The 18,951-nt window shown below is 36.3% G+C and overlaps 4 non-coding genes across 4 annotated transcripts; 2 read left to right on the forward strand and 2 right to left on the reverse strand.

The window, feature by feature from the left end:
* The first annotated feature begins 9,560 nt into the window (after nucleotides 1–9,560).
* Nucleotides 9,561–9,645, forward strand: Trnal-uaa. Its single transcript has one exon. It is a non-coding gene; the product is annotated as a tRNA-Leu (tRNA).
* A 5,683-nt stretch (nucleotides 9,646–15,328) lies between these two features.
* Nucleotides 15,329–15,400, reverse strand: Trnaa-ugc. Its single transcript has one exon. It is a non-coding gene; the product is annotated as a tRNA-Ala (tRNA).
* A 309-nt stretch (nucleotides 15,401–15,709) lies between these two features.
* Trnaq-cug lies at nucleotides 15,710–15,781 on the forward strand. The gene has a single exon. It is a non-coding gene; the product is annotated as a tRNA-Gln (tRNA).
* A 513-nt stretch (nucleotides 15,782–16,294) lies between these two features.
* Nucleotides 16,295–16,374, reverse strand: Trnal-uag. Its single transcript has one exon. It is a non-coding gene; the product is annotated as a tRNA-Leu (tRNA).
* Nucleotides 16,375–18,951: the final 2,577 nt, after the last annotated feature.

Genomic DNA, 18,951 nt, shown 5'->3' on the forward strand with positions numbered 1-18,951 from the left:
CGCGACATATTATCTATACAGGGTGTTAAGAAAAAGAGTTGAAAAATCTAAGAGACAAATCGCTCAAAGAAATTACAAGAACTTTTATTAACATACATCTATAGATTAATTTCTTTATAAAGAAATTTGTTTTGTCTCTCGTAATAATAATTTATATATTTGTCTTCTATTTAACACATATATTGAGCATACAAGAAATAAAAGTTTCACTTTTTCCATTTTATTAGGACTCGACAATTTATTAAGTACAAAGGTTTCCGTTTCGAGAGAAATCTCAACGAACATTGTCGTCTTTTCATTTTGTCCTAATTTTATTCTATGTTAATTAATCAATCAATTTCTCGACTTTCTTTTGATTTTAGATATTATTGACAATTGCGTAATGTTTTTTTTTTGCAAGAATGCGTTCAATTTCAAAAACTTTTGACCAACACCCCGTAGAAATTGATGTATATATGTATGCTACGCAGTCAGCATCAAAAACCTATGATGTCAATGAAGCGCGGAATGCTCTGCGTATTCAACGTTCCATGCGCCACTCGCCGGTCGCGAATATGTTTTAATTGGCGATTCACTAATGCAACGCTCTTTTGCGCAGAAAAAAAAAGGAACCGAGTATCGCGCGCATTTTCCATCGCGCGCCGTTGCACTTCGATATCTTCCGCAAAATTCCGCGCCACTCGCGCATTCAGCGAAACGTGATTGCTGCTAGAGAGAAGCCGGGATAACCGAGGCTTTAAGGTCGATGCTTTTAAGCTACGATAAAAGCGTAACGATTTACTCAACGTTTAACAGAGTATCGATAGCACTTGAAGTGAAAATACCGTTCTTCAAATAGACATTTCCTAAACACGAGTATATTATTGTAAAATAACGTCGCAGATGGTATCCTTCTCTACAATTGTAGATTATGATTTTAACGATGTAGAGGCTATTAATCGCGATTAATTAAGACGCGCATTTTCGAAATCGATCCGCGAGTCAATTAATGGCTGTCCTGATAACGTACAATTTACAGGCGTAATATATGTATATTTTGCGCGCACAGATAAGTAACTGCGAAGGGTGACGAAGAAAGGAAAATATTCTGATGACTCCGTGTATCGCGACAGGAAGTGTACCGCTGCTGTACTACTCTCTGTAACGTCTCGAGCGACTCGGTAAAACCACTTATTTACTGTTCGGTGACTCGCGCTCTTACCAGCAAATGTATAGATAAAGGCTGGAACTATACATTATGTACAAACGTTATCCTACCGTTCCATTTAAAATAGCTCATTAAAATTTTCATTCCTTCCTTTTCGCCGATACTGAAAGCATATTTGCACACATATTTGCAGAGCTAAGTGATTCGCTTTTAAAATTGGAAAAATTTTAGTGCAAGAAGATGAATCCATATTTTTCGAGGTTTATTTTGTTAGATTTATGGGTATATATGTATTTTCATATTTAAAATAAATTTGAAAAATTATACATTTAGTTCTTGCACCGATCTATTCAATTCTTGAAATAAGATTAATACGAGTTCTTCAAATCGAATTTAACCGTTGCAACGAACTATCGCCTGAGGAAGGGACTCAACGACAGAAATTACCAGTCAGAAAACATTTTACCGTGAGTGGATCGTACCGTTTTGATTTAAAGGATCTAGGTACAAGAGCCCTAGATGCGTCGCACGGTAGTAAGTCGCTAACAAAATTAATGACGTGTCAGGATCATAATGGCGCATCATCATTCCGAGTCGAGATATATAAAGCATATGTTTTAAAGCTTCGAGTAATCGTGCCATTAAAGTAGGACCAGAATGATGCACAATGGGCAGCGGCGCGAGGCCGTTAAAGGGGCGCGATTAAATTTAATTATCAAATTTTACGATTACTTGGGGCGCGAGCAGCCGGAACGCGTACTCATTTGTGCACATACGCACGAACGTAAGTACGCACCACAAACACGGACGAGCAACGCGAAAGGTTTAGACGTGCAAAAAAATATATTAGAATTAGCCGGGACAAACTCAAAGAGAGAGAGCTTAATAAAACTATAAAAGTGGATCAAAAACGTTTCGGATTCTATACTGGCGACCGTTTGTTCATCTAAACTTTCTTATGAATCTCATAAATTTCTTCAGCCAAGTACATATCTAAAGAATATACCAAATAGATCCATTGCACGACAATCGTAGTTGCAAAATGAAATATCACATTTATTGACGAAGAAGGAGCCATTTTCATTTTGTTCAATAAAATGAAAATGTTGAACTAACACAAAGTCTAATGTAATATGTGACGTTTTCATCATTCTGCAATTTTATTATATCTACGATAAAGAATCACGATATTTTTAATTTAATTATTATTAATTTACCTCATTACATACATATCATTTTATTTTACTCTTCCTGGAAAAAGGTGTTTCATGCTAATCATATCTGTGACAAAGATAGAACAAGTTGATGAGAAACAGTTAGAATAGTGTCTCGTTAAACGACACGCTATGATTAAATGACAGCTCCGTTCCATAGCCGTAACGCTTTTTACAGCAGCGACCGATCGCCTTCGCTCTTTTATGCGGCTCATCAAAACGAAGTCAAACTCTCGTCCCCGATCCTCTCGAGGCTTTGTTTCCGATACTGCACGCGGCCTCTCGGACGCTCGAAATGTCTCGCGTAAACCGAGGGCTTAATAAAGCCAGGAATCCGGACTATTTCGTTCGTATCCGGCATTCCGTATCGGGGAAATGGGCGACCGTTTACAGCCTCTCCGCGATCCTGCGCGAAGACAAAGAGAAAAGAAGAGAGAGAGAGAGCGAGAGAGAGAGAGGAGGAGAGATAAAATCGGCAGAAACGAAATGGAAAAAAAGGCGCGTTTAACGTACGCATTTAATGACAGGTTAGAAACAAACGGGCCCCGTTATGGGTCGGTCTATCGAGGTGGGTCTCTTTTGGCAATAAAGCGGGTCCGGACTTTATTGTCCGGAAGACTTCCACGCCAAACGATTTGGACAGTCGGACGTTCGGGGACCGGCGAATTTCCGGTTTATAAGCGCGTCGTAAGGACCGCGTAATGCCGTGCCGTTAACGATTAACGATTCATTTAGGAACGTTTAATACACGGCGAACAGGGCGATGGAGATGCTATTTCAAGCGGCTTCTCTCTACCTTTCTCTGCGATGCTCTTACAGGACCTCGCAAAAGACAAATTATTCGCGAAAATTTCAGAATTTTCTCGGTATTAATTCCTTTATCATAAAATCGCAAATGTTTGAATCAAATAAATGAAGAAAACAATTAAAATAATGTCTATTATAAATATGAAAAAATATAATTAAGAACTATCTAAAATTTTAGCTTAAACATTTTAATTAAAAATAAATAGATATTTGGACAAATGGAGTTTTGTAAATCTCATTATATGTTAACGATTCGCAGAATACGGAACGTGTAATGTTCTTGAATAAAGGATGTTACAAAACAATGTTAATGCTGTAATTTCGTAATTCCTCTCAGCCATTAACATCGCGTTAAATCCACTAAGATACATCCAGAGACCAGACAACGATTCGACGACTCGTTAACGTCGTTCACCGCGCTCGTATAATGTGCCCATTTCTATCACGACGCAAACGGAAAATCGATTCGAAGAGAGTCGGTTCTCTTTTATAAAATAAAAGGAGAATTCTACATACCATGACAAAATACCTCGACATACTATAACAACAAGAAACGGCATTATCCTTAATTGAAATGTAAATACAAAAAAATTAAATTAAAATTAAATTAAATTAACATAAAATAAAAATATAAATTAAATTAAATTAAAATAAAGTAAAAATATAAATTAAATTAAATTAAATTAAAATTAAATTAAAATATAAATAAATTAATATATTTAAATTTATAATTTATTTATTTTTTATCCTTCGCGTTAATTAAATTTTTCGATGTAATTCACTCCGTTCTCCTTAATTTTATTCACTTGAGCTATTGCTACTATTATTCGCAACAAAAAAAATTTTAATATGTATTTTGCAATTATCTCACTTATGCACAATACTAAAGGTATGATTGAATTTAGTACATTACGTGCAATTACGCGCAATACAGCTGCGCACAATGACATAAGGCTATTGCTGAAAATAAATTACAGGTTGTTCACATCAGTAATAATCGAGTTTTTGTCCGTGCCGCAATTCTTCATTTATATCGAGACAGTGGATGACGAAGCAAAGGATATGGAGATAAATGATGCACACGATAGGACGTTGCATCCATCGGAGCAGATTACCGCAACTGCGAACATGTGTGTGCTGACATAATAAAAAAAAAAAAAAGAAAAAAAGAAAATATCTCAAGTTCGCTTGCGAAGAAGTGTTTCATCATTAAAAGCGAGCGCGTGTAGCCGAGTGCCTCTGAAACATTTAAGTACTTATGGATATTCCCGGCGTGCACTCTCACAATCAATCTTATCGACTGCATTCCCGAGCACGAGCATTCTATCGAAGTAATCCCGAGGGGACAAAACGACAGCGGAGCTGTCAGAACGCCAGAGAAAGAACGCGACTTCTCAGAAGCTGACCGCCGTCATCGCATCTGAAGGGAGACAGAAAAAGAGAGAGAGAGAGGGACAGGGCGAGAAAGAACGATCGGCTAAGATCGTTCGCTAGTAGCATAAATCGCATGCATTTAGCATCCGCGATTTTTCGCGCGTTTCGCGGATACGCACGTAAACGCTTAATGCATGTCACGTGGATCATATCTCGTGTCCATAATAACCGCGTGCTCGCTACTTTTTTAAAAGCGCAATCATACCGAGAAACGATGTCCCAGAGATGTTTTCTTTTCTTTTCACCTTCCTTTACCGTTAACCCGAGTCGGCGACGACGTACGACGGTTTGATACGAGAACTTTATCGCGGCTAGAAGCGATCGCGCAGCGTCTCTTAGCACCTTTCATAGTTGGCATGCTCTCGCTTTTAAAGCGATTGCGAGTACTTTGTCTAAGTAAACTCGCATAAGACGCGTAAGTGCACAGATATCGTTACGCTCTCCTCTTCTCGATCGCTTGTTGACCCTTTTGCGACAAAAGAGTCTATTTACCAGTTTCGTACGAACGTATATGCGTATGTCACATGTCCCCCTCTATCACCGTTTCTTTTCCCAGCGTTCTAGAGCGAGGAAAGACGGATATAATGTCGGATAAGACGGATTTTTTCCCGGAGATCCCCGCAGTGCTTGCGGGTGGTCTCCGCAAGATATTTTCGCGGCTTTGATGTACCTAAAATTCCAGCATTAACGATGCGCCATATTGCTTAAAAAAATGCATTGTAATATCATCCGGAACTAAGTAAAAATGATTTAAGAAGCACAATGTAAAATATTAATATTAATAAGATAATTAAGATAATATTAATTAGATAAGATAATATTAATAAGATAATTCTACACATTACAAAAATATTATAAAATTTGTATCATGATAACAAATGATCATAATAATGATGACAAAAATATAGCGACAACGCTAATTTGACTGTTGATTTTAGATGCATCATTTGCCAATCAAGCGAGCGATCCAAGACTTACCTCTCACAATGCCTCGCAAACAGAAAGCCTCTTTTCCGCGGCGTACCTCCCGTTCCCGGTTGATGATGCGCTCGTTCTTTATTCACGTTGGTTCCCTGGCGAGCGAGGGAAGCGCAGCGCCCAGCCATAAACAGCCTGTAGGATAATTAACCCTTTGAGGAGTCTGAAGCTTTGACGATTTTAATAATCTTAAAAGACAGCGGCTTCTCTGATTAGTACTTCAGCCAACGCGAATGCAATCGACAAATGCTCCTTCTCGCCACGACACGAGGCGACGCGAAACGATGCTTGGTATTATCAAGCCGCATTTCATGATTTTTTGTATGGTACATTATCATGAAAAATTCACGCACTCTCGCTTATACTCGACGTATCGATCCTCTAATGATATAACTTTTTCTTACTTCTTCACATTTACATTTTATCCAAAAAGTTATAATACAGTTATAACGAGTTCTTCCCTTCAAGTAATTATTGTGATTAATTGATGAATAACATTATTATTTTCTAAAAGGTATAAATTAATATTTCTCTTTAATTCAGAATTTTATAAAATAATGTAGAACTTTAGAAATAATTATGATTGAAGTTTATATTTAAATTTTTTACTAGTGATAGAAAATTTTCTATCATAAAGATAGAATATAATAATATTATAATTATATCGCTAAATCTTAGTACATTATGCATGAGAAGTGCAATTCAAGAATATCAAATCGTATATTCAACTTTTGTAGCGTACAGTACTTTCATGTAGGTACTCATATGTCACTTTGAAGTATTGACATGAAAGCACTCCCATGCGACATAACGCAAAAGACAAGCTGCGACATGAAACGACCCTTAGTAGCCGATAACACACGTGAATTATTTTCAAAAGCTAATTTTTGCCGCTGCACGTACTTTTTCTCTTTCTCTTTCTATCTCCCAAAGTCAAAGGACATTGTTACACCTCTTTCCGCTTCAGCGATATATTCATATCCAGCTTTTAACAAGCAAAAATGTCACTGTCCTTTCTATTATATGTCGTAATTCCATAATACATACATATGAACGAAAAGGAAAAAACGTGAACAAAAATATTAAAACAAATGACAAAAATGTATAAGAAAATATCCCATTTTTAGTTGTAGAAATATTTGTATTAAATTTTAATTTTCCATTTATTTTGCGAACATATTTTATGCATATGACACTAACTGTAAGAATACTTTGCATTCTTAAATTTCCATAAATAGTCCATAAACAATAACGTTCACTTGTACTACATACATTTGCTTAGATCCGATCACACAAGATGTTAATCATGACAGCCGCGATAAAATTGAAATTTCAACGCTACTCTCTATCTCTTAGAGTGAGATACTTAGGACTAATTTAAAGCGTGTCAAGGAGGAGATGGCGTAAGAACGTTGCGTTCATAAGTCATGCAATGGTCATATAATGTTTACAGTATAATGATAAGGTGAAAACTCTCCGAGCGAAATGAATAAAAATCACACAACGGGAGACTGTTCCGTGAGTGCGATAACCCGCCGGGTCAAAGATGATTACACAAATCATGATCGTCGATAGACACAATCAGCTTCTACAAACAAATTATTTGACCAATCACGCTATACAAAGCCCTTCGTTCACTCTCCAAGCTCTACATTCGCGGGTTCTTGTGATTATTTCTCGCCAATATTATCTACCAGTTATCGACACGATGCAATCGTAATCGTGGAATGCATTTCTACAGCTGTACGATTAGATATTCAATAATATATTTCTACGAAAATATATGCATAATTTAATAATCAAGAAAATATACTCTAGTTTTTCACGCAATTATTGAGATGAATACTTTAACGTGCAATACTTTACATATCAGTAACAATTGTTTTATTTATTTAACGCGAAATAAATAATATATATTACGTAAAGTTGGCTAGAGAGAGAAATAATTGAAATTTCAGTTATTCATAACTAATTATAGATTTAGTTATTTATAGTCAACTAATTTGGAGATAAATTACTCTCGTCATTCTCGGCTCCAAGCCCTCAAAAGAAAGATAAAGTTGGCATGTGTGGCAGCCTAAATAGAGAAAATCGAAGCGCGGTTAACAGCTGTAGCTTGCATTCCAAGACACACGTGCTCGCCGAGTAACGTCTGTTTCGTCTAATTATTTTTCTGCTGCGGTCTGAACGACACAGACGTGCTTTTGGCAAGTAAACCCTCACAATGACAAATGAATATATTGAAACGTTGCAACCGTTATTCTCCATATGCACGGTAAGTGTCGATAAAGACAAATGGGTGAGAAGTATGTAATATGTTTCGATTAAAATTATTTGTGTCACGTTTATTCGCTGCATTCGTAACAAGATAACATATTTCTATTACAATTCTTTACAAGAAAAAGTACTTTCATCTCGCGAACCTCAAGTGCAGCTCCCTAGACGAGTCATTATCGGCGAGCATTAACGATTCCCCGCGGTGTACAATCAGGAAGCCCCAAAGCGTGCGTCGGAAGTGGAAGTAAACTTGGAACGATTTAAATATGAAGTGGCTCGCGAGTCCCGGCGCGCTCTCGAGGAATCGTCCAAGTGACGGAGAATGATTACGCTAATGACACGACTGCGGGAGGGGAAGGGGGCAAGGTGATCGGGGAGGGACGCTTTAACAACGGGATAGGTGCAGACTGGTACGACATTCGCGCGGCACGCAATCCCAACATCAACAACATCAACTATGCCTCGTGAGGCCGAGTACCGGCAACCCGCGCTCTCGCGATACCCCGGCTACCATTATCGGGGCTTTTCCTTTTTTATTACGTCGCGGAACATCGTCCGGACGATTCGCTTTTATTGCGAATGCCCATCTACCTACCTGAACCTGAACCTGAACGTCGTGCCGCTCTTGCGTTGACTTATCTTCCCCACCACGCCCGCACAGGTGCGCCGCATAAGACGGAGGAGGGAGGGAACAGAGGAAAGCTGGCATCGCGGAGAAACGATGAGGAGCGTGGATGATATGCGTGCAAATCCACGGTGCACGGCGTTAAGTGTTAAACCGACTAATGGAAACGGGTCATTGGACTCTCGTATGTGCATGGGGCGTGTATGTTCGGATGACGATGAGCACGTACATCACGATGACATGTAAATTTGAGATATTCATAGACCGAACTATTCCTCTAACAAATTTCAAAACATATACGCGTGCACACTTGGCACAGTAAAAGATTAAAATTTACTTTGAATAATATAATATTGATACAAAAAACTAAAGTAATATAACAAAGTTACTTAAAAAAAAATCATCTGACACACGCCAGGAGTTTTCCTCCTCGGAGTTCCACGGTCATCACAGATTAGCCGATTATGATCAAAATTCACAAGCACCGAGCCAGTCTCCCTCGACTCATCGTTAGTCACCTCGTGGAACAAGCGAAGTGAATAATGACGATATTATTCAAATAGCGCGTCGTGCTTTACAACTTCCGTGATTTTTTTCAGAAGCACAAAGACAGAGCGGCGCATTAGCGGTCACGAGCAAATTACCGTGTGTGCTCGCGTGTGCTCGCACAGAGTTCGTGTGCATTTAGCCATGCTATGTTTTCTATTCCCTCGAACTCATCGGGATATTACATAATTTACAAAGGATGACCACGCAAAATGGAGAATCGTAACTGAATTAAAAATACGAGGCAAATTTTTCATGCCAAAGTATTAGATATCCTATCGTTTATCAATAATTAATTAAAATGCTTTTATTAAAATGTTATGTTCCCAAAATATTCAATATTATCCAATATTGGGAAAAAAATGAAATCAACAAATGAGATAATTTTCCGTTGATTAATGTAGTCAAAATAACGAAATTAATTAGATAATTATATTTTATAAATTGTAAAATAAAATTTGTTGTCACTATGCTATAAACATTAATTTATTAATAGGTTATCTATCAATATTTTCATTCGCCTATCACCTAAGCTAGGTTGGCCGAGCGGTCTAAGGCGCCAGACTTAAGATCTGGTTCCCATTCTGGGAGCGTGGGTTCGAACCCCACACTTAGCAAAAATTTTTTGATTTATTCGTAAATATTTTAATATATCTGTATTTTATAATTACAGATGTAAAATAATTACGAATAAATAAAAAGAATTTTTGTTATTGCTTTATAAAATAATTACTTCAATATTTTTAATAATATAATTTAATAACATTCTAATAATATAATTATCTACATCGATAATTTGTTTAAACTGAAATGCAATAAAGAAATATATAGATCTAGCTTCATTTTCTTTAAAATGTTAAAAAATTTGTTTATTACACATATTTAAATTTATCATTTAAAATTTATGTTTATTAATTATGCCTCGAAGAGATATATTTTCAAGCTATTTCATTTTCAACATTTTCACAAGGAGACAAATAATGAGAGCTTTCAACGCGCGCGTAGATTCGAGATGATTCTCGGTCTCGAGATTAATGGTAGTGATAATTGCGTCGAGTTTAAATGACTTGATGAATAGTCATAGATAATTAGAGAACGAGAGATAAACCAGCAATTCTCGTGCGGTCTCAATTCTACTTGCTAACCTCACAATGAAACTAATAGCAATTTCAGAGAAGTTGACTTTCATTAGTCAAGCTGTGTACGCTTATAAAAGTTAACATGTATTAATCACAGATAGTACATATATTTTATACATGAAATATATTTTATATACATAGAATCTATTTAAATCTTGTAAAAAAATTAATATGCGCAAGATAAAGTTGGATAAAATCTCACACATGCAAAAGTAGATGCTTCAAGGAAACATCTCACTTTACGTGAAATCCAGTTTTTATCGATCGCTCTCGAATTTGAACGTTTTTTAGTCTAATCATCGAAAGGAAAAGCGATCGATTAAATGGGATTAATCAAACGAGAAGCACCGTGGACCCTTTTCCCAAAAGGACCGAGATGTGACACCGTAAAAATGTCCACCCTATACCAAAGGGGAATCTTTCAAAGAGAGAGAAAGAGAGAGATAAAGGAAGAGTGAAAATCGCGCATTGAGGTGCCTGTCACAACAATTTCGCTGAAAAAGCACAACACGTCGACATAATGTCGGGACATTACAACTTGTAATTTCATTCCGCCGCATCTGCTGTCATTCTCACGTTACCCCGCGAACTTCTCGACTTCGTTCGAGGGTACGAGAGGCGTCTCGTACTGTCAAAAAAAAAATAGAAGAGACGGGAGAACGTATTTCAGGCAACCCTTACGCACAGGGTACAACGGAGCTTCCCTGCTGTTTAAGATTGTTACTCCTGCCGATCGGATTTCAAAGTTGAAGTATTGTAAAGAAGAAAAAGAGGAAAGTTTCTCTTTACAAAATAAAATATAATATATCAGAAATATTCTCTTTCTATATTTTTGAAATAATATTCCATCTAACTGAAAATCTATAATATTTCATCTATTTTATTGAATGTTCTTTTTGTATATATATTATATAAATAAAATTGTATATATATATTATATAAATAAAAGCTTGTGTAATCTGATCGTATAATTGCATATAATTTTTAGAAAATTTTGGTGCGTATTAAATATATTTTATATAAAAAAATGTTATAAAGTATTAAGAAATATTTTATGTATAATGTAAATAATATAATATAAATATTCTCATATGTAATAAATGACATAAATATAAAATCAGATATTCTATTCTTCCTGTCTCTTCACTTTTGATTTCGTACTGCACTTTTTCTCTTTCATGATTCGATTTATGGAGAACGAAGCATGAAAATAAAAAATTCAGAATTAGGATCGAGAAAAATACTTCCCGACGGCTCAATCCGTCCCTTGCGATTGTGAAAGGAAAATCGTATTTCTAATGCTCAGGCGTCGCGTAGTCGACGCTCCATGAAATCGTATTACCACGCGCGGAATATAAGGAATATTAAATTATTCTTTTTTCGGCCGGACTATCATCTCGTATTACTGTCACTTTAAATCGCGGCTTAAAAATGTAATTTTATCGTAAGCTCACTGGATATTTATATTTAATCCCACTCTCGTGTATCCCTACGGAAAATTGTTTCGCATTAATTACAACGAAGCGCTTTGTTACCGAAGAGTTTGGAAACTGAGCCAACAATTTTCAGACATTAAGAGAACGAGACAAAAATTAATCAGGCGTCTCTGAAACCATAAATAACGATTGGAGGCAGTCAGGGCAGTCGAGTATACGTACGCCCAGACAATGGATGACAAATTGTGTGAAAGCAAAACAAACTATGGACTAGATTGAGCTGGCTGGTTCGGCGGCTTTGCCGTTGTCATCAATATAGCTGCGTGGGACATAATCTGGCGATAGCAACGTCGGCCAAGAAAAATGAACTTTTTCGCCAGTGTCCACAGTCCTTTCGTTCGAATTGCCCATTCTACTGCAAGTTATATTCCACTCCCATTCGTCCCTTACAATAATCTCGAACTCGAATCTATCCATTGGTATCGCAATAGATTTGTTTCCTCCCTTACTCGTTTAACTATTTTTTTTATAGATAAAACATCAAAAAATAATACCTAAGCGTAATGTAATCTATGTTCTATATTAATTACGAGGTGAAAACTGCTAAGCTTATTAAAGAGATTGCGCAAGAATAATTTATATTGATTATATGATGATATGCAAATATAGATGCTTAAATAAACCTTGCCTTCCGTATGTTTACATCTCGTTCATGACAAGGTAAAACGCATTCAAGATTAAATTCTGTGCTCAGAATATCCCGAGGCGAGGTAGATCATCGTATAAGGTATCAGCGACTACGGTGCGTAGACGTAAACAAGGGGCGCGGGAGGGTTACAGCAAAAGTCGCTTTGTACCAGGGGTAAGATCGGATCGGAGCCGCGCGAGGAAAGGAGCGGAGCAAGTCTTAGCGTAGCAGGACACCGTCGTAGCGATCGTAAATGTTTAATATCGTGATTAAAGGCGCTGGCGCCTCTCATTATTATTTCAGTCTGGAGGACATTTCGCTCGGTCGCATCTCCCCGCCCCGCCTCGCATCCCTGCGTTCCTTTTCAATTCTCACTTTCCTTCGTCGGCTTAAAAATCCTCGCGAAAATTAGCCGCCTAAATATTTAAAACACCCCGCTGTCGACCGTGTCGTCTCTAGGAAGCGCGACCGACGAAGGAAAAATGAAGAAAGCCGAGAATACAAAAACCGTCAGGCCGCAGCAGTATTATTGTCTCCGACATGGAAACAGGCGTGATTTTTATCTGATGGATTTTCGCTCCGCGAATATCTTTATTCATTGCGCCTCGTCACCATTCCATTGCAATTCGTGTCTTTGAATACCCGTCGCATTTTTTGTTCAATATTCCCCGGAAATTTAGCCTCTTGTAATAGGCTTATTTTAGACTTGGCAATTACAAAATTATTTAAGTCGACTGCGAAATTCGATTGAATAGATTGACATTTAACTAATTCTCAAATAAGAATTCATTTTCATAAAGTACGGGCATTTTTTGGATTTTTCTCTATTATATAATGTTAAACGATATCATAAATTTTTCGATATGATTAAGAAACATAGTAAACGTCAAAAATTTCCTCCTACAAACATGAATTAAATCTTTGAAAAAAGTACGCCTCATGAGGAATAGATTTATTTAATATTTATGTAAAATCGTGTTCGTCCATGCAATATGCATCCGTCCGCGCAAAGATTTTACGCAGAATCAAAATTCATCTATGACGCATTCCATATATAACTGGACGGAAAAAGTCGCGGGCAACTTATTTCTTCGTCGTCGATTGCCCGTAAAACGTTCGTCGAGGAGAGCGAGGCGCGGCGCCGCTGACAATTGGACATTTACATTCAGCCGGAAGTTTCGTCGCCTGTAACGCGGAAAGAATCCGCGATGGTACCCCGACGGGGGATGCCGGCACTTTTATGTCGCGTCGCGCACATTCGGACAGCGCGAACGCTCTTATGCGCGAAAGGATATTCGTAAATAAAATTTTCGGCGAGGGTGACAAAATGGTCATACGCTCCAGTGCTGACCCTAACCGAGGAGGGGGGTCAAAACTCGATATCTATGCGCGACGAGATTTTTTTTTATGCTGTTTTCACATAGTTACGCTCTTCCTCGGGGACAAAATAGATACCCGAGATTGCCGGACAGGATATTATAACGGTTCAGTGACAGGGGATCCTGGTCGAACTTTCTCTCTTTCTTTCTCTCTCCCTTTTTTATTTTCCCCCTCGGGGGGAATACTTCGAATACCGCAGGTTTAAGGCGACTCTATTAGATCTCGCCGAATCTCTCCGATATCGCGCGCATACATATCCAATTTATACGTTCCCTCTGCGAGAGATTTCATTTTCAAAGAATTACACACAGCATCAGTTTCAGGTATTTGAAAAATCACGAGTGAAAGTATTACACAAAGATTGTCAAATTAACGTACATTTATTGAAGAATCACGTATTTTTCAAATACTTTAGATACTTTATATGATTGTGAACGAGAGTAATAATAAATTTAATAAATTATAACTTTATCTCACATGTGATCCATTTTTCCATTATAAGTATGTTTCAAACGAGACAAACAAAGGAAAATACATCGCATGCTTACCTAAGCAAAACTATTTCTATCCTATCATCGTACTGTCATGTACGCTTACGATCAATCAAGGACGTTATCTACGAGCGTTTCTTGCCTCTCATACGACTCATCGGCGCGCGATTACGTTAGAGAACCGCACTCTGCCTTATTGCGTCGTTTTTCCAGCGATGATTAATTCCCACGTGCGATTCATCGTCGTTGCATTCATCCCTCTACGGGAAGAAAAAAAAAGAAAGAAATCCTGTCACAGTATATTTCGCACGATTATTCCCGGGTATATTCGATGGAGATAGGCATAACGTATCTCTACCCGTATGATGATGACGGCAATTCAAATGATAGCATCTTTCTCCCGCGTCGACAAGGGGCCTATGGATATACGCGCAGCACAACTTTTGCATATGACGAATCGAAGACTATTACCATTCAATCTCTTTGCTCGGTTTCATTTGCATGCCATCGTCTCCCCCGTCGCGCTTTACATACGGCCACGGTCGTCGGTTGACATTCTAAATACACGCGATTTTTTTATCATATGACGGACGACCATGCATGGCTGTTCGTGCAAACCGAGTCGATAAAGAGCATGACAATCGAGACAAACATTGTGACGAGATTACGAACGAAGATTTCAATATAACTATATAAGATTTCAATATATTATGGGAAATGATATATATAAATTAGAATTTCTTTTTTGGAAAAATTCTCATAATAAGAGAAATAATCTTTCATAATTTTCAGACATGTGCAAATGTATATAAAAAATTAAAGTTAGAAACTATGATGTATAAACGTAAATCATATATATGTATAGAGGTTTGGATATTTCAGTGGTTCAGAGCAGTTGCCCAAAAAGCGAAAGATTCGGGTTCGATTTCCAATTATTTGCGCCGAAAAAAATATATATGTACAACATTTCTATAAGAAAGGGAAAAAGTTATTTATTTTGTTTGAAAGTTATTTATTTATTCTCTCTGAATTTTTTTATTTTCTTTAAAAGTTATATTCGTTATCGTCCAAAAATCTACATCGTACAAAAAATTTACATCAAGATCCGAGCAAATAACATATATATGTATTAATATATTGTTTATCGAATCAAACAGCAAAACAATTGGAGATGCCGGGGATCGAACCCGGGGCCTTTCACATGCAAAGCGAACGCTCTACCACTGAGCTACATCCCCGTTTTTTAATACCGTCTGACTAACACGAGAGTAGCAATCCGTGTTACATTCCACATAATTCCTCTTATTGATTGATATAATAAAAATTACCCTAGCATAATTACAATCAAATATTAAATGTTAGCAATAAATGGATATAAATATCGTAAAGTGAACTGATGAACAACAAAGATCAATGTTTTGAAATGCGAAAGATGAAATGCTATCATTACCTCATGAGATATTTGAATGAATCCAATATAATTATATATTGTGAATGACCTAGGTCAAAGTGACATTTTAACCTTCTTATCAAGGTAGATTTTTGAAGGTCCCATGGTGTAATGGTTAGCACTCTGGACTCTGAATCCAGCGATCCGAGTTCAAATCTCGGTGGGACCTTAACCTTTTGGTATTTTATGTTTTTTGATTTTACGTATATTGTTAACAGAACTATAATGTTTGATAGTGAATATTTTGAGGATTTTAGTCTCACGTAATTAAAAATTGTATAAATGCTTTATATTCTTTTTAAACTGCATACATGTCTTTATATAATTAATATAAGTTTGTGTATTAAATATTATAAATAATGAGATTATTTATATATTACTATAAAAGTTAGCTTCAAATTTTAAATTATTGCAATGTTAGCTTTGCTACTGTCGCGCCATTACTTATCAAGATATAAAAAATCAATATTGTTCACACATGAGTAATTTATGTCATAACAGATAAATATTTTGCAATTGTATCTGTTTTGACATATATTTATGATATGATTCACTTTGCGATAGCGTCAATTGCTATGAATTTAAAAAAATAATTGTGATAAATTAGGATTAATTCGAGTTCGTTATATCTATAAATCTGAATCATTTCTAAATGATATCAATGAGGATAGCAAAAAAAACCTGACAGCGGTGGGATTCGAACCCACGCCCTTACGGACTGGTGCCTAAAACCAGCGCCTTAGACCGCTCGGCCACGCTGCCTTCGAGAGAATGCTCGCAAAACTGCGCACAAATCCTGTTTGTCCCACGATAGATACTATTAATATGACATTGATCGAAGTATAATTGTAAATAAATTTAAAAAATTGTTAAAAATAAATTTGAATATAAAGATATGTTGAATATATATAAAATAACATGTTTATGTATTTGATTATACATACATGATGAGTCTAACGAGTTCCTTATTAATCATACATTAAATGCACACATGTATTAATAGACAGTTACAAGTTATTATTAAATAGGCAGACTCTCTCGCGTTATTTTTATAATCAAAATAATTATTTTTTTAAATACCAATCAAGAAACTTATTTTATAATTTGTACTAATTTTTTTTCATGTGAGAAAACTTTTTAATTATATTGCAATTTATTAAACTATGTAATAATATTAAGTGAAGTCATCAATATATTTAATACAAATATTCTTGAAGTGTAAAGGCCATTTATTTTTAATATACATATACATCGTTTTATATTCTCTCAGCACATGTTATCGCTTTGGCCTTGATTACGTCACACATACACAACTCACGTCGCGCGTGCTGCTAACAATATCTATTCTTGTAATCGACATTCTATATAATTACGTACATAATTAAGATACCGTTCAGTTATACATATATCTTTACGCATGATAACAATGAGTCAAATAGAAATTAATCAAATATTTTTGTAATTAGTATATTATTACAAATGATCTTTAAAAAAAGAAAACATAATTAAGATACCGTTCAGTTATAGCTTTATACATGATAAGAATGAATTAAATAGAAATTAATCAAATATTTTTGTAATTAATATAGCATGGCAAATGATTTAAGAAGAACTTTAAATTTCATAATACAGAAAATCTAAAGCTTTATCACACTAAAAATTAAAAACATATACACATCTTCTAATCAAAAATTTCTAAAATTGAGTTGTAAATTTTTTTAGATTAAATCCACTAAAATCAGATTAAAAATCAGAGCTATAAAATAAAAAAGAAAAAATATCGAAAGGGACGAAAAGAATAAATTCTGCGCAGCCGCCCGTTGCAGCGAGAACATCATTATAGCCGCGAATCTCCTCCTTTATTTTCCCTTGTCCCTAGTACTGCGAGTGATAAGATCTCAATATAAAAATTCATGCTCATAACGCGACGCTGCCAGTGGCTTCTTATTTTTTTTGTTCCTTATCGCGTCCCCGAGGGAACGCGACATAAAGCTGAAAGCTCGAGAGCCGATGCGAAGCGCCAGTTATGTCGAAACGACTGTAGACAGATCGATAAATTTGCGTGAATATTCGTATAGCAGATAAGCCGTCGTGATAAACCGAAATCGGTCCTGAAAGTGCCGAGTCTCTCTTTCCCCTCGTTACCGTCGCGAGAGATATGACAGCCCCGGAAAATGGAAGAAGATAAATTCGTCTCTCGTTGATATTCCGAACTCTGATGCTTTATAACCGGCACGCGAAATCTCTTTCTTTCCTATTTCAATAGCGATTAATTATATCACGCTGAACCTCGTGTTCTAAAGAATTTTTTAACTTCAAACAAAGATATTATAACGAGTTGATTTAAAAATAACTTAAAGAATCCGTTATTCGAATTTTCAAAAATTATTCAGAAAGAAAAATTTACTTAAATTAAATAATAAAAAATAATTAAATTAAATTAAATTAAATTAAATAACAAAAAAATTTTGATTAATTTCTTAATTGATACGAATTGTTTACATTGACATTTTTGTTGATGATAAAAGAAAATAAATATAATCGTAATATATTTTTCCGAAAATAAAATGAAGTAAATTTATCATTCACTTAAATGGTGTTCATTATTGTTTTTACGAGAGGCATTCAACGGAGCTTATAATATCCATAAGCTGCACCTGCATTTCCTAATAATCTCCATTACTCTCCCTACAAGTTGCATGATTCGCCAAAAATAAAATAGATTTATCATCCTCTCTCTCAATTGGCTTCCAGCAGTTTATTTCGTAAGGATCGATAGCGCGTACGCCCCCTTCCATATCTCTCTCTCTCTCTCTCTCTCTCTCTCCCTCTCGCATATATGATATGCTCATGAGGGATTTTCTCTATATGATATGCAACATACGAGACGTAATTCAGTGGATGCAAGTCATCGAGATCATCCTCGTTTCGATCACGCATGGACGGACGATATGATCGATCATTCGTGACGACAGCTACGAGTATCGGGCCAAAGTGGTGGCGTGATTCTGCTAAACGCGATGCTAAACAGGTACTCTTCTCCGCGCCATCAAGTCGCTGACGTAACAACCGTAATATATGCCAGCGACGTTATAAACGAGAGAGTTGACAACCTTTCATCATTTAACATAAAGTCTTGGCTCTTTGTAAAGCGCACGCATATCAATGTATCGTCGATATCCGCCGTTAATTGGTTAAATGGCTACAATTACACGATCAACAGGTAGCTGTTTCGATTTTCTACTTTCCTTTCCCTTTTCCGCAAAAGGGCCAGCGTAAAAGCTACAATATCGTAACGTGCTTATTGTAAAAAAAATCACAAGAACCGACGCACTTTAT

This window comes from Camponotus floridanus, unplaced genomic scaffold, assembly GCF_003227725.1.
Source record: "Camponotus floridanus strain SB8 unplaced genomic scaffold, Cflo_v7.5 scaffold9, whole genome shotgun sequence".
NCBI classification, from domain to species: Eukaryota; Metazoa; Arthropoda; class Insecta; order Hymenoptera; family Formicidae; genus Camponotus; species Camponotus floridanus.